Source organism: Macrotis lagotis, chromosome 3 (assembly GCF_037893015.1).
Source record: "Macrotis lagotis isolate mMagLag1 chromosome 3, bilby.v1.9.chrom.fasta, whole genome shotgun sequence".
NCBI classification, from domain to species: domain Eukaryota; kingdom Metazoa; phylum Chordata; class Mammalia; order Peramelemorphia; family Peramelidae; genus Macrotis; species Macrotis lagotis.
The window spans coordinates 36,153,121-36,166,534 of NC_133660.1; positions in this window are offsets into that span (position 1 = coordinate 36,153,121).

A 13,414-nucleotide genomic window follows, 5' to 3' on the forward strand; every position below is an offset into this window, starting at 1 on the left:
TGTGATCATCTGTAAGAACGTTTCTGTCTAGGATTTTATCTTGCTTTTCTATTGTCTTTTAGTTGTGTTCAGCTCTTTGTGATCCAATTTGGGGGTTTTCTTGACAAAGATATTGGTAAGGTTTTCCATTTTTTTTCTCCAGCTAATTTTCCAGAGGAGGGAACTGAGACAAACAGGGTTAAGTGACTTACCTAGGGTCACACATCTAGTTAAGTTCTGAGGCTGGGTTTGAACTCAGGAAGATGATTCTTTCTGACTTCAGCTCCCAGCACTCTATCTCCTGTGCCACTTAACTACCCAATCAAATCAGAAAACATTTATTAAGTGCCTACTATTTGCTGAGCACAACAGTAAGTGCTGAGGATACCAAGAAAAGCTTACCTTCAGAGAACAACTATGCTAAGGGAGGAGGCAACATGCAAATAACTATGTACAAAAAGGAAACAGTTGAACATTGGACTGAATTAGAAACAAAATGCCTTTTGAAATAGATAGTTTATTGAATGAAATAATAGAATAAAGGCAATAATGTTAAGGGGACTTAGAGAAAGGTTTCATGCTAAAAATAAGATTTTAGCTAAAACTTAAATAGGGATAAAAATCTTTTTAAGTAGTTATGGATCTCTTTTAGGAGATTCTGCTGTCTTCTGGGGTTTTATACAATCAGCACAACATCATCCACAGAAAAGAGCACCTGGGAAATATCCTGTAGAAGGATGAAAAACACACAGGAAAAAAAAAAAATATATATATATATATATATATATATATATATATATATATATATATATATATATATATACATATATATATATATATATTAGCCATCAGGAGAACAACATCTCCCGCAGAAACAGAAGAAAACACTCTGCAATGTGAATTGTGAATTGAACTTTAAAATTGTGGCTGGAATCACAATCGGAGATGTCTGTGACTGTGGTAACACAACCCACTCGTGTCCTTTCATTAGAGTGGCAAGTCACCAATGAGAAAGCAAGATGACTGCTTATGTAAAAATGATTTAAAACACTTTTGACTCATTACCATCACGTGCTGCCAGAGCTAGCATTCATTTAAAAATAAGATTGGGGTTTGGGGTTTGTTTATTTGAATGAGATCTTCCCGAAGTGCCAGCAAGACTCATTCATACAATTGCTGTGTGATCCTGGGCAAGTCACTTAACCTGCTTGTCTCAGTTTCCTCATCTGTAAAAGGGGCTGGAGAAGGAAATGGCAAACCATGCCAGTATCTTTGCTGAGAAAACCCCCAAATGGGGTCAAGAAGATTCAGACACAACTGAAAAACAACTGAATAACAACAAACCCTCACTCAAATATGACCTCTATGTTCCTCTAGTGAAAAAAAGGTATGGAAATGTAGTACCAAAGCTCGAATCCTATAGTTTCCCAGTAATCATAATAACTGGAAAGTCTAGATCTATGATAAGTTCAAGCATATAAGATTATTATTTTCCTTACTTGTTCTATCATCAAGAGATCACTTTAGTTTCACTGACCCATCAAAGGCAACAACTTAATGCAATATCATTTTCGTGTCAGCTCACTTTTCTCAATTTAAAAAATGGTCTCATTTCTCCGAGATAAATGTAAATGTTCCATCATATCTCTGAACTGTAATTAGATCCATTTGTATTTTTCCTCAGCTCTGGAATTTGTAAGCAAAGACCTCCCTGCCCTCTCACAGAGAACTTTCATTCCTCTATCATTAGTCTGGTATTAAAACAAAGTATGCCTATTACAGATCCCGTAGTCCTCCCCCTCTTAATAGAGAGCATTTCAGTGCAACAACATCCTTTGTAGCCTCCCAAGACATTATTGCCTTGCTCTCATATTTACTGCTGAGTCCTTTCAGTTATGTCTGACTCTTCATAACCCCATTTTAGATGTTCTTGGCAAAAGTGCCATTTCTTTCTCTAGCTCATTTTGAGATGAGAAAACTGAGGCAAGCAGGGTTAAGTGACTAGTCTCTGAGACAGTTTTTCAGACTTCAGACCCAATTCTCTATTCACTGCACCACCTGCCAAAGATTCCTAGAGCATCTAGACATCACCACAAATCCTGTTTCCTATCAAATCACTCTAAGAGATGAACCGGTTCATATCATCATGTATGGGACAATTGGTCTTCCTCAAACATGAAAACAATTATCCTGCCCACTGCACTATCTAGATGTTCATACTAAAAGCAGTATTTTATTTTTTCCAATTACAAGGCAAAACAATTTTTTGCATTCATTTTTTATTTATCAAATTTTTCTCCTTCCCCTTCTTTCTTCCCAAAATGGTAGGCAATTTGATAAAGTATATACATGTGCTATCATGTAAAACATATTTTCATATCAGTCCCAATTATGAAAGAAATAGATTAAAAGAAGAAAAAACATGAAAAGAAATAAAGTGAAAAAAATAGGCTCCAATCTGCATTCAGAGACCATCAGTTTTTTATCTGGATGTGGAGAGCATTTTTCTTTGTAAGTCCTTTATACTTGTCTTAGATCATTGTGTTGCTGAGAAGAGCTGAGTCATTCATTGTTGTCCTCACACAATGAGCAATTTTATTTTTAAACAAAAATTTCTTTAAGAAAAAAGCAATTCTTGTTCTAAAATCCAAAATGAAGATTCATAGTTCAGATAAAACCTCAGAAGCTGCTCCCAGAACTGATTTTTAAGCTTCACTCAATGATCAACTCAAATAAATAATGTAAATAATGGTAAAAAATATCTTCCAGAATTGTCCAAAAACCATCTGAAAATCATAAATGTCACCATTAGTGGAATTCCAGGCAGGATGTCTCCATTTCAAAGATTAATCAGGTTATTTCATAAAAGAAAATGACTCTCCAGAGAAAATGTATATTGTTTTTTTCATTTCAGTAGTAGAGTGAAAACCTTAAAAATTGTCCATGTGACTTTTTATGATTTCTGTCCCATTTTTGAATTTAACTTCTCCTGAAAAAAGGAGGGTATCAGAATAGTGCTCCCCTTTATCAACCTTTACCTCATTACTAGCCCTATCTAAATTTCTTTCTTAGATTGGTAGACTACATGCAAAATGACATCTATTGCTAGTGTTCTCCCCCTGGGAATTATTTTGAATATATTCTGTATTTGAGAGGCAGTGCTCTATAGCAAATAGAGAAACTGACTTCAAAATCAGGAATATCTGATTCAAATCATGTTTTTATCACATTCTGGATATGTGACCTCAACCATGTCTTACTTTTTTAAAAAATTTATTTATTTTCATCCTTATACATGTGTATATTTTTAAGTTAAAAAATTCCCTTCTACCCTCCCTTCCCAACCCCCTCCCCAGAGGCAAACAGTCAGGTTAGCATTGTACATATATATTTTGGATAAAACCAATTTCAAAGGGTTAAATTTTTTCCTAATTTCATGAGATCTTCTACCAAGAAATTTTAATAAAATTGACCTCTCCAGAAGGCCAGTGATGAAGGATATTCCCCTCCTCTAGGTAATAAAGTGATACTGAATGTTGTATAAGTGGCTAGAGGTTGCAATTTGATTTTGCTTAACTTTTTAATTGTTTTTCTTTAATATAATATAGAGTTATTTCTTAGATAGAGATCAGGTATTGGCAAAATTTACTGTGGTATCAATGGAAAAATGTTAAGCAATAATAATGAAGAGTTAAAAATTGGTTTTGTGGGGGGCAGAGCCAAGATGGCAGAGTAGAGGCAGGAATTTCCAAGAGCTCTCTCCCCAGATCATTCCAAATGCCTTAAAATTAAGACTCTAACCAATTTTTTGTAATGAAACCCACAGAAAGTCTGAGTAAAACAATTTTCCATCCCCAGACAACTTGAAAGATCCATGGGAAAAGTCTGTTCTACTGGGGTTGGAAAGGGCCACAGTGCATCCCCAGCTGCAGCACCAGAGCAAATGATCTCCAGTCTTCCAGGATCAAGGAACTTCAGTCCCCAGGGACACTTGGGTACCTGACAGTGGGAGATGTTTCCAGATCTCTCAGCCCAGAGATTGGCAAGGGCAAGTTGGAAGGTCAGTGTGACTGTGGCCAGTATAGAACTTGATGCAGACTCACCCCAAGAACCAGAAGAAGGCCAGTGGAATCATCCAAAAACTGCCTCCAAAAGGATCAACCCACAGGCAGTAAGGGGGTCAGGGGAGACTGTAGAGGTCTTTTTGCTATGCCTGGGACAGGACTCTCTTTGTCTATACTCAGATCCAGGTAAAAGTCTGGGCCCCCATCCTTCCATAGCAGAGCAAGGACCCTCCTCCCAGCTCCAGGGCAGAGGGGAGAGCCTCTAGTCATCCATAGACCAGAGCACAGGTCAGGAGAACAGTCAGAGTCTCTTATAAGACCTTGAATGAATTGAAGTCCTTGGGAGGTGTCCCCCTAAAACTCTAAACTTCAGGAAAATACATCTTCCACCCTGGGAGCAGAACCCTACCTTAACAAAGAGTTAAAAATCAGGTCATAGACTGAGGAAATGAACAAACAACAGAAGAAAAAGAATGTGGTCATAGGCAATTACTTTGGTCCCATGAAGGATCAAAATATACACTCAGAAGATAACAAAGTCAAAGCTTCTGTGTCCAAAACCTCCAAGAAAAATATGAATTCGTCTCAGGCTATGGAAGAGCTTAGAAAATACTATGAAAAACAAGTAAGGGAGATAGAGGAAATGGAAAGAGAAATGAGAGCAATTGCAGGATCATGAAAACCAAGTCAACAGCTTAGTGAAGGAAATTCAAAACAATCACTGAAGAGAATAACATCTCAAAAACCAGTTTAGGGGCGGCTAGGTGGTGCAGTGAATAAAGCACTGGCCCTGGAGTCAGGAGTACCTGGGTTCAAATCCTGTCTCAGACACTTAATAATTACCTAGAACTGTGGCTTTGGGCAAGCCACTTTAACCCCATTTGCCTTGCAAAAGCCTTAAAAAAAACAGTTTAGATCAAATGGAAAAAGCAGTTCAAAAGGTCAAAGAAGAGAATACCCTAGATAGAAAATGAGATAAAAAAAAACTCTCTGAAGAAAATAATTCCTTCAAAAGGAGAGTGGAGCTAAAAGAAGCCAATGACTTTGTGAGAAATCAAGAAACAATAAAAAAACCAAAAGAATGAAAAACTAGACAAAAATGTGAAACATCTCACTGGAAAAACAACTGACCTGGAAAACAGATCCAGAAGAGATAATTTAAAATTATTGGGCTGCCTGAAAGTCATGACCAGGAAAAGAACCTAGACTGCATTTTTTAAGAAATTCTCCAGAAAAATTGCCCTGAGATCCTAGAAGCAGAGGGTAAGATAGAAATTGAGGGAATCCTCCTCTCCAAAAAAAACTCCCAGGAATATTATAGCCAAATTCCAGAACTTCAAAGTCAAAATATATTACAAGCAGTCAGAAATAAACAATTCAAATATTATGGAGCTCCAGTCAAGATTACACAGGATTTGGCAGCACCTATTTTAAAGGCTCATAAGGCTTGGAATATGAGATTCTGGAAGGCAAAATAACTTGAATTACAACTGAGAATCAACTACCCAGCAAAACTGAACATCCTCTTTCAGGGGAAAAGATGGACATTCAATGTAACAGGGGACTTTCAAACTTTCCTGTTGAAATAAACAGAACTGAACATAAATTTTGATATCTAAGTACAGGACTCAGCATAATGGAGATGGGAAGGGCAAATTATGCATGTAGTCCTGCATGCAAAGAATATACTGATAACTCATATGTACCACCTCATAAGAGCAATTAGAAGCATATATAAAGAAGGCACAAGAGGGTATGAAGGTCTAATACATTAAAGATGTAATCAATGGCAAGAAAGGAATGTACAGGAGAAAGGGAAAGAAGAGGTAAATGGGCTAAGAGATTTATGTAAAAGATGCAATGAAGTAGAAGGGGGGAAGATGAGGGGGGGATGAGTGAGCCTTCATTCTCATGGAAGTGACTCAGAGAGGAAATAACATACATATCCCCATTGTACAACATTGCCAGGGAGGAATGGGATGGGAGAAAGGAGACAGGGGGAGGGGAGGGGGTGTAGGTGATAGAAAAGAGGGACAATTGAGGGAGAGGATAGTAAGATACAACACACTTCTGAGGAGGGACAGGGAGAAAGAAGAGAGAATAGAATAAATGGGAATGGGGAAGAATCTCATGGAGTTAGCAAAAGCAACTGGGGGAAAGAAAAATATTGAAGCAACTTTTCTGATGGACTTTTGATAAAGAATATGATCCATCCCATGGACAGAGCTGATAGTATCTGAACATAGACTGAAGTACGCTTTTTTCTCTCACTGTATTTTTCTTGAGGTTTCTCTACCTTTGTGGGAGAATTGTGTTTACCTTTACAAGAAGACTATTGTAGCAATGTGAAAATAAACAAATTAACTTTTAAAAAATTATTTTTCTTCATGACATGGATACCCCTTATGCCATCCAAATCCATTTACTTTAAACAATAAAATAATTTTGCATACTAGTTAAAAATAGAATATTTCTTTTCATTCTTTTAAGATTGACTATAACAAACTATATTCAAATAGTAAGTCGATGTTCCAAGGTCAAAAAGGAGGTTTCCTACAAGTTAGGCCTGTAAACAAAATCCAAAGAGTCTGAGTTCTAAATGGTTCAAGCAGGGCTGTGAGTAGCTGCAATAGTAGTTAAAGCAATTACTTCCTCTCTCCAATCAGTTCTTTCATTCAACTTCCACAATACCACTCATATCCTTTGCCTCTTCCCTACTTACCCTGCCTTGGTCAAATTTACCTGATTTACCTAAGTCCAGCTACTCTCCTCTCTCATCCATCCTTCATACACATGGCAGAAGAATTCTATAAAACTCAAATTTTGTCAGATCACTCCCCTGTTAGACAAAAATTAATAAGCAAGCAAAAACAATAATTATAAGATAAAGCACAAACTCTTTAAACTTATATTTATGTCTCTTCACAAAGAAAATCTAATCTTTCTATCCAACCCATTCTCACATTTGCATACTACAAGTATTCTGCTCTCCAATTATCAACTATTCCTTTTCTGAATCCCTTCTCTTCTTTCAAGGACAACTCATCTTCTGCATTAAACCATTCCTGATCATTCCAATTGAAAGAAACCTTTTACCCTTGAAATTTCAGGGTATTTGTCTTGATTTTTCCTTTGCACTTCTCATTTTCTCTTCATATTACAGCTACTTATGAGCATATTATTCAACCTGAAAGTTCCCTGAGAACAAGACCAACTTTGTATTCCCATTGTACAACATAGCATACTCCATACTGAATCCATTTAATAAATTTCTGATGAGTTAAATTAAAATTTATGAATTGAGGGCTTGAAAAAACAGGGTTGAAATTTAGTACTGTCCATCAACATTCAGTTCAATTCAACAAAAATTGATTAGCAGAATATGCAATGGAAAGAGAATGAAGGAGAACAATATGAAATAATGCTATCAGGTAGATGGGACCAGATGGTGAAGTGCTTTGAATGTTAGGTGGAGAATTTTGTATTTTAGCCAAGAAGCAATAGAGAACCATAAAATATTTTAATTGGGATGGGGGGTTGGGGAGAAGTGACATAGTTCTGTATTTTAAGAATATCAGTTTGGCAGATATGTGGGGAATGGATTGGAAAGCGGAGAGAATGGAGCCAAGGAAACCAATTAGGAGATTATTGCAATACTCCATGATGACTCGATTTTGAAGTAGGATAGAAACTATGTGATTTGAAAGAAGGGGAATAGACTTAAGAAATGAGGTAGAGTTAAGATCCATAAAACACCGCAACTAATGAGACTAAGAAGGCAAAGGATAAAGAAGAGTCAGGGATGACTCTAAGGCAGTGAATCTGGATTACTGGAAACTTATGATTCCAGCAATAGAAATAGGGAAGTGTGGAGCATGGACAGGAGCAAGAAAAAGGATTACTCACTGCTTATTGATTTTGTTTAGTATATGATCTGGTCAAATTTGAACTTTTTTGACAGATTATGCATGATGGATTGGAGAAGGGAAAGACAGGAAGTGGATAATAAATTAATTTTAGGGAAAATATGAGCATGAATTTTGGACATGAGACTGTGTTCCCTCTGGGAAAGAGTAATCATTTTACTTCCACCAGCTATGTAAGAAAATTGAAGGGAAAGGATCAGGATAGAAAGGAAGTTGGCATGACTAAGTAAAAGTTCAGTGATTGTATTTGAAAGTAAAATTTTGAGAGAAATTAAGGAAAATTTGAAAAATAATCTCAAAGTCCAGATCCTGCTTTTGGTTTCTGTGAGAAAAGGTTAAAGAAGATGGAGCAAGACCTAGAAAGATCAAGAAAGATTAAGGAAAATAAAAAATAAAGATTTAAAAAGGAAAACATTTATGATTATGAAACAAATGGACTTCATTTGATAATATCTTAGTAACAGAACAGAATAATTTAAAGTCTCAGGAAAGAGCAGCAGTCATCATAATCAAAAAATAAGTTCAGTGGATACAAAAAGCAAAAACTTTTGATTTATTAGAACTAAGTAACTCAATGTCAGTAAGACCCCAAACAAAAATGACTTATGAAAAACTTCCCAATTAGATTAAAATTGTTGGAAAAATTAGAATGACATCCAACTGAAATTAAGCTTAGTACAACATCTTCCACCTTATTACAAATAGATCCAAACTGAATTCTTACCAATTTTTTAAAATTGAAGAGAAGTAAATTATCTTTTTTAGTTATGAGTAGGAAATGGATTCCTAATCAAACAAAAAAATAAAAAGTTAAAGCAGGTTATTTTCTTTATGTGAAATTGAAAAGCTTCTGCATGATCAAAATTAGTACATCTGGAGTAGAAGGGGTGCATTCAAATGGAGGATAAACATTACATCAAATATCCCAGATAAGAGTTTGGCATCCAAGACACATGCACACATAACCATGACTTTTAGTTAAATATTCAGAGACATATATTTACAAATAGTTCTTAAAAGAATTACAAACTAATAACAACCATATGAAAAAATTCTTCTAATCACTAAATACAAATCAAAACAATCACAAGACTTTACCACACACCCTACAAACTGGCAAAAATAGCAAAAGATGGGATTTGTTCAGCGGACTTCACTTAGCATCTCCATGTGGAGGACACTAGGAAAACAATGACATTCCTCTAGATGGAAGATGTTAGGAATCTGCTTCCTGGAGAATCATGATATGGAAAGGATGTATCTTGGAGAGACAACCTATGGGTCATGCCTATGCAAACTGTACCTAGTTCCAGGTTGAAGAGCAGGCTATTTGAATGAGTGATTAAGTCATTCAAAATCTTCTACCAGATTCAACTATAGTCCCTTTTCCTCAATATCCTTGGAGTAGGAATTCAGTGACCAGTAAAGGAACTAGAATCTATGATCTTATGAACTTAAAAGGGCCAACAGACTCCTTCCTTCTTCAGCATTTCAGCTAGCACAGACTCAGTGTATGAAAAGTATGGAACCTCTTTCTGCATTCCTTTGTTCCAGAAGCTGGGTTCCTCAACCAGAGTATTGTTGGCCTGAGGAAAAAGAATAGAGCTTGGAGAATGAAATTCAGTACTTTAGCCCAAGAGAAGCTGGCAGTGATGACAACTTTGGACAATACTTTGGTTGGACCAATAGAAACTAAGCTAAATTTTGAGTCTAATTGCCCTCCCACACTCATATCCACCCTCAGACTCAGGTGGTGTAAGAAAGACTCTGCCCCTGATGTGTTGGGGGAAATGTTTGTAATGTTCTTGCAATATTTATGAAGCAATATAGGGCAGCTGGGTTGTGCAGTGAATAGAGCACCAGCCCAGTAGTGTACCTGAGTTCAAGTCCAACTTCAGACACTTGACATTTAGTCATTGGGCAAATCACTTAACCCTGATTGCCTCACATGCAGGGCTACCTTCAGTCATCCTGATTCATAATCTGCTGCAGAGAGAAAATGAGACTGGTGACTTAGCACAGCCCCCCCTACTCAAATCCAATTCACTTGTTTGTCAGGACATCACATCCCTAATATCATGAGAACAAAGGACAAACATTATATTTTATAAAAGCTACACAATATTAAGTGCTTAGAGATGGAATGCTAGTCATGAAACCATAACAAATGGGGGCAACATTCCAGCTAGGGATCAATTCAATGACAGTTGGAAAAGTCATTCACAAACCCTTTATAGTTCCTTGGAACCCCAAAAGGGGTGTTGACTTACTGGATTTGAGAGAATTGGGGCAGTGTATACCCTCCTAGAATTTTCAAGTAAGGAGTATTCTGGTCTGGTTTAGGGAGTGTTATATGATTTATCAGAGAAAGAGTAGCAAGAGGCAACTTTAGAACTAGGAAGACTTGTGTTTAAGTCTTACCTTTTATACCAACTGACTTGTGACCCTGGGTAAGTCACTTAACATCTCAGGGCTCTGGGTAACTCTAAAACATTTCAGAAGGTACCAACTTGCATCAAGGGAAGGAATTTCTTCATCTAGGAATTCCTTATCTCATTTGACTTATAATTGTCTGTTTTTATGATGTATTTGACTTTCTACTCCTTTCTCAATAAGAATTTAAGGGGAGAGATGGGAAACAAAAACTGTTCAAAGAAAAATGATCTGAAAAAATACTCACTGATGGGAAGGGAAGCACTCTGGATTTGATAATTAGCTTGATAGATCCTATCTAATGAATGCCAGCTCACTGAATTTTGCAGGGAGTTGGTTTGAGAGAGATGGGAGTCTGGCTATCAACTCTAAGAACATTCATTTTGGATGAATATTTTTAAAGACTAAAAAAATAGTTTTTATTTGGTACATACAAATTAAGTAAAGGTAGACACATACATAGGAATAGAAATTCTTTTCACTACCCCCACCCTTAAATGAGAAACTGTAGATAGGAAGAAGGAATTTAAGAAACAACTGAGCTGAGTTTCACCAAAATTCCTCTCCCTTCCCCCAAAACATTAAACTAAAATCAGACACAGAGAGAAATCAGTCTCTGACAAGGGTCCATTCTTTTCTGAAGGGTGAAGATGTTAACTCAGAAACATCATCCAAAATAACTGGAATTTTTAACAAGTCAGGTATGATATCATCCCAGCAACACATTAATAACCCAGAAAAATAATGAAGCAAGAGTCAGGTCAAGTTTATCATGTCACTGCCAAGGTAGACTTTTACAAAGTTCCATAATGCATTTGAGATTAGGAAAATGTGGGAGGGAAAGAGAGGAGGATGGAAAAATAGAGACAGAGAGAGAGAGAGAGAGAGAGAGAGAGAGAGAGAGAGAGAGAGAGAGAGAGAGAGACAGAGACAGAGAGAGACAGAGAGAGAGAGAGACAAAGAGAAACAGAGAGAGACAGAGAAAATAACAGAAAAAGAAACAGAGTCACAGAGAGGAGAAAAAGAGACCATGATAGAGAGACAGAGGGAATACACACACATACATACACACACACACACACACACACACACACACACTATACACTCACACACACACACACAAACACACACACAAACATATATATGTATAGTGTTTCCTTCTAAGAAGAATGTAAATTCATTTAGGGCAAGGACAAATTTTTATATTCATTTCCAGGGTTTAGTACAAAGCCTAGCACTCAAATGGCTATTGAATTGTATTAAGTTGAAAGAAATCAACATCTTCCAGCTTAGGGATAATATCATGGTTAACTAGACAGTATGGTGAGGAAAGCATCTAGGTACTTGGAATAGAGAGAATCCATAACCCCAAAGTAGTTTTCAGCCTTCTGTTAAAATTCAGGGTTGAATGAAGACCCAAATCCCAATGCTGATCAAGTCTCCCTATGCAGAAGTCAGAGGAAAGCAGAGAGTGACCATGCCCAAGAAATAATCAGAATAATGCAACCATGCATACAATAAGATATATATTTCTAGAAAGCCTTTTATCACATTCTAAAGTCAACAAATGCATTAAATAGTTTTTATAAATATTTAGATCCCATTTATCCATTCTCTTGCTTGGAAAGAACCAACATCTTCCTCTATCCATTCAACATCCCTTTCCTCTCTCCATTCTGCACATATAAGCCAACATAGAGAATCCCAAGCATAAGGAATTAAATTTCCAGCATCACCACCACCCAGGGTTTTGGGTTCTCATTGGAAATTGGCTAAATAACTGTATTGTTTGGGCTTAAAAACAGAAGAGAAAGACATCCATCCGTGACTAAGAAAGATGCTTCCATTTGCATAATATCTCCATGTCTCCTCTACCACCAGTTTTCTCATTAGAACAGTAATTTGTTCTCAATTGATGTTTCCTATTGATGGTTTTTCAATGAATAAATGAATGTGTAGATGAATGAATGAGCTAAGACACCTCTCCCAGGGGAATAACTTATGTTCTGAGAATGCAAAGGAATTCTCTGACCTTCCAAAATGCACAAGATCATCCTTTGGGGAGGGGAAGAGACAGAGGCTATAATCCTCCTCCCACTACCACCATGTGATGATGACAACAACAATCAGCATTTATATAGAGCTTTAAAATTTGCAAAGCTGTGTGTGTGTGTGTGTGTGTGTGTGTGTGTGTGTGTGTGTGTGTGTGTGTGTGTGTGTGTGTGTGTGTGTGTGTGTGTGTTGGAGCAACTCAGTGTTGCAGTAGATAGAGTAACAGGAATCAGGAAGACCTGAGTACAAATCTAGCCTCAAACCCTTACTAGCTATGGAACCCTAAGCAAATCACTTAACCCTCAGTTTCCTTGCCTATAAAATGAGCTGGAAAGGAAATGGCAAACTACTGTAACAAAAGTTGTAGAAGATAATGGCTAACCACTCCAATATTTTTACCCAAAAACCTCCTTAAAATCCCAAATGTCATGAAGAATCAGACATAACTGAACAACAACATACATATGTTACTATATTTGAATATCACAACTGCTATTATTATAATACCCATGTTACAGATGAGGAAACTGAGGCAAATTACCATTAAGTGACTTTTCCCAAAGTTATATAACATTAAATGCCTTAGACAAGATTTGAACTCAGGACTTCTTGATTCTGACTCCTTATGTGCTCTTATCTATTGTGCCAGCTAGTCAATTCTTAGAGCTTAGCTGGGTCCTTTCTCTCCTCTAAGTTGTCAGACACTGATATGATGGGTTCCAAACTGGTTTGCTGATTTATAGAAGACCAAAGGATGAGATAAAGCATAGGTGAGTTTGATGCTATAGATTCAACAGAGCTGTCTCTATTTGATGAAACAGGGTCACGGTATCCTATCAGTTACCTGAAATGAAGTAAAGTATTTGGTTGGCTCAACCAAGCTTCATCCTTACATGGAAATACCTTTAAAATTTATACTTCTATTTGTACATATTGTCCATCCTGATGGAACGCAACTCC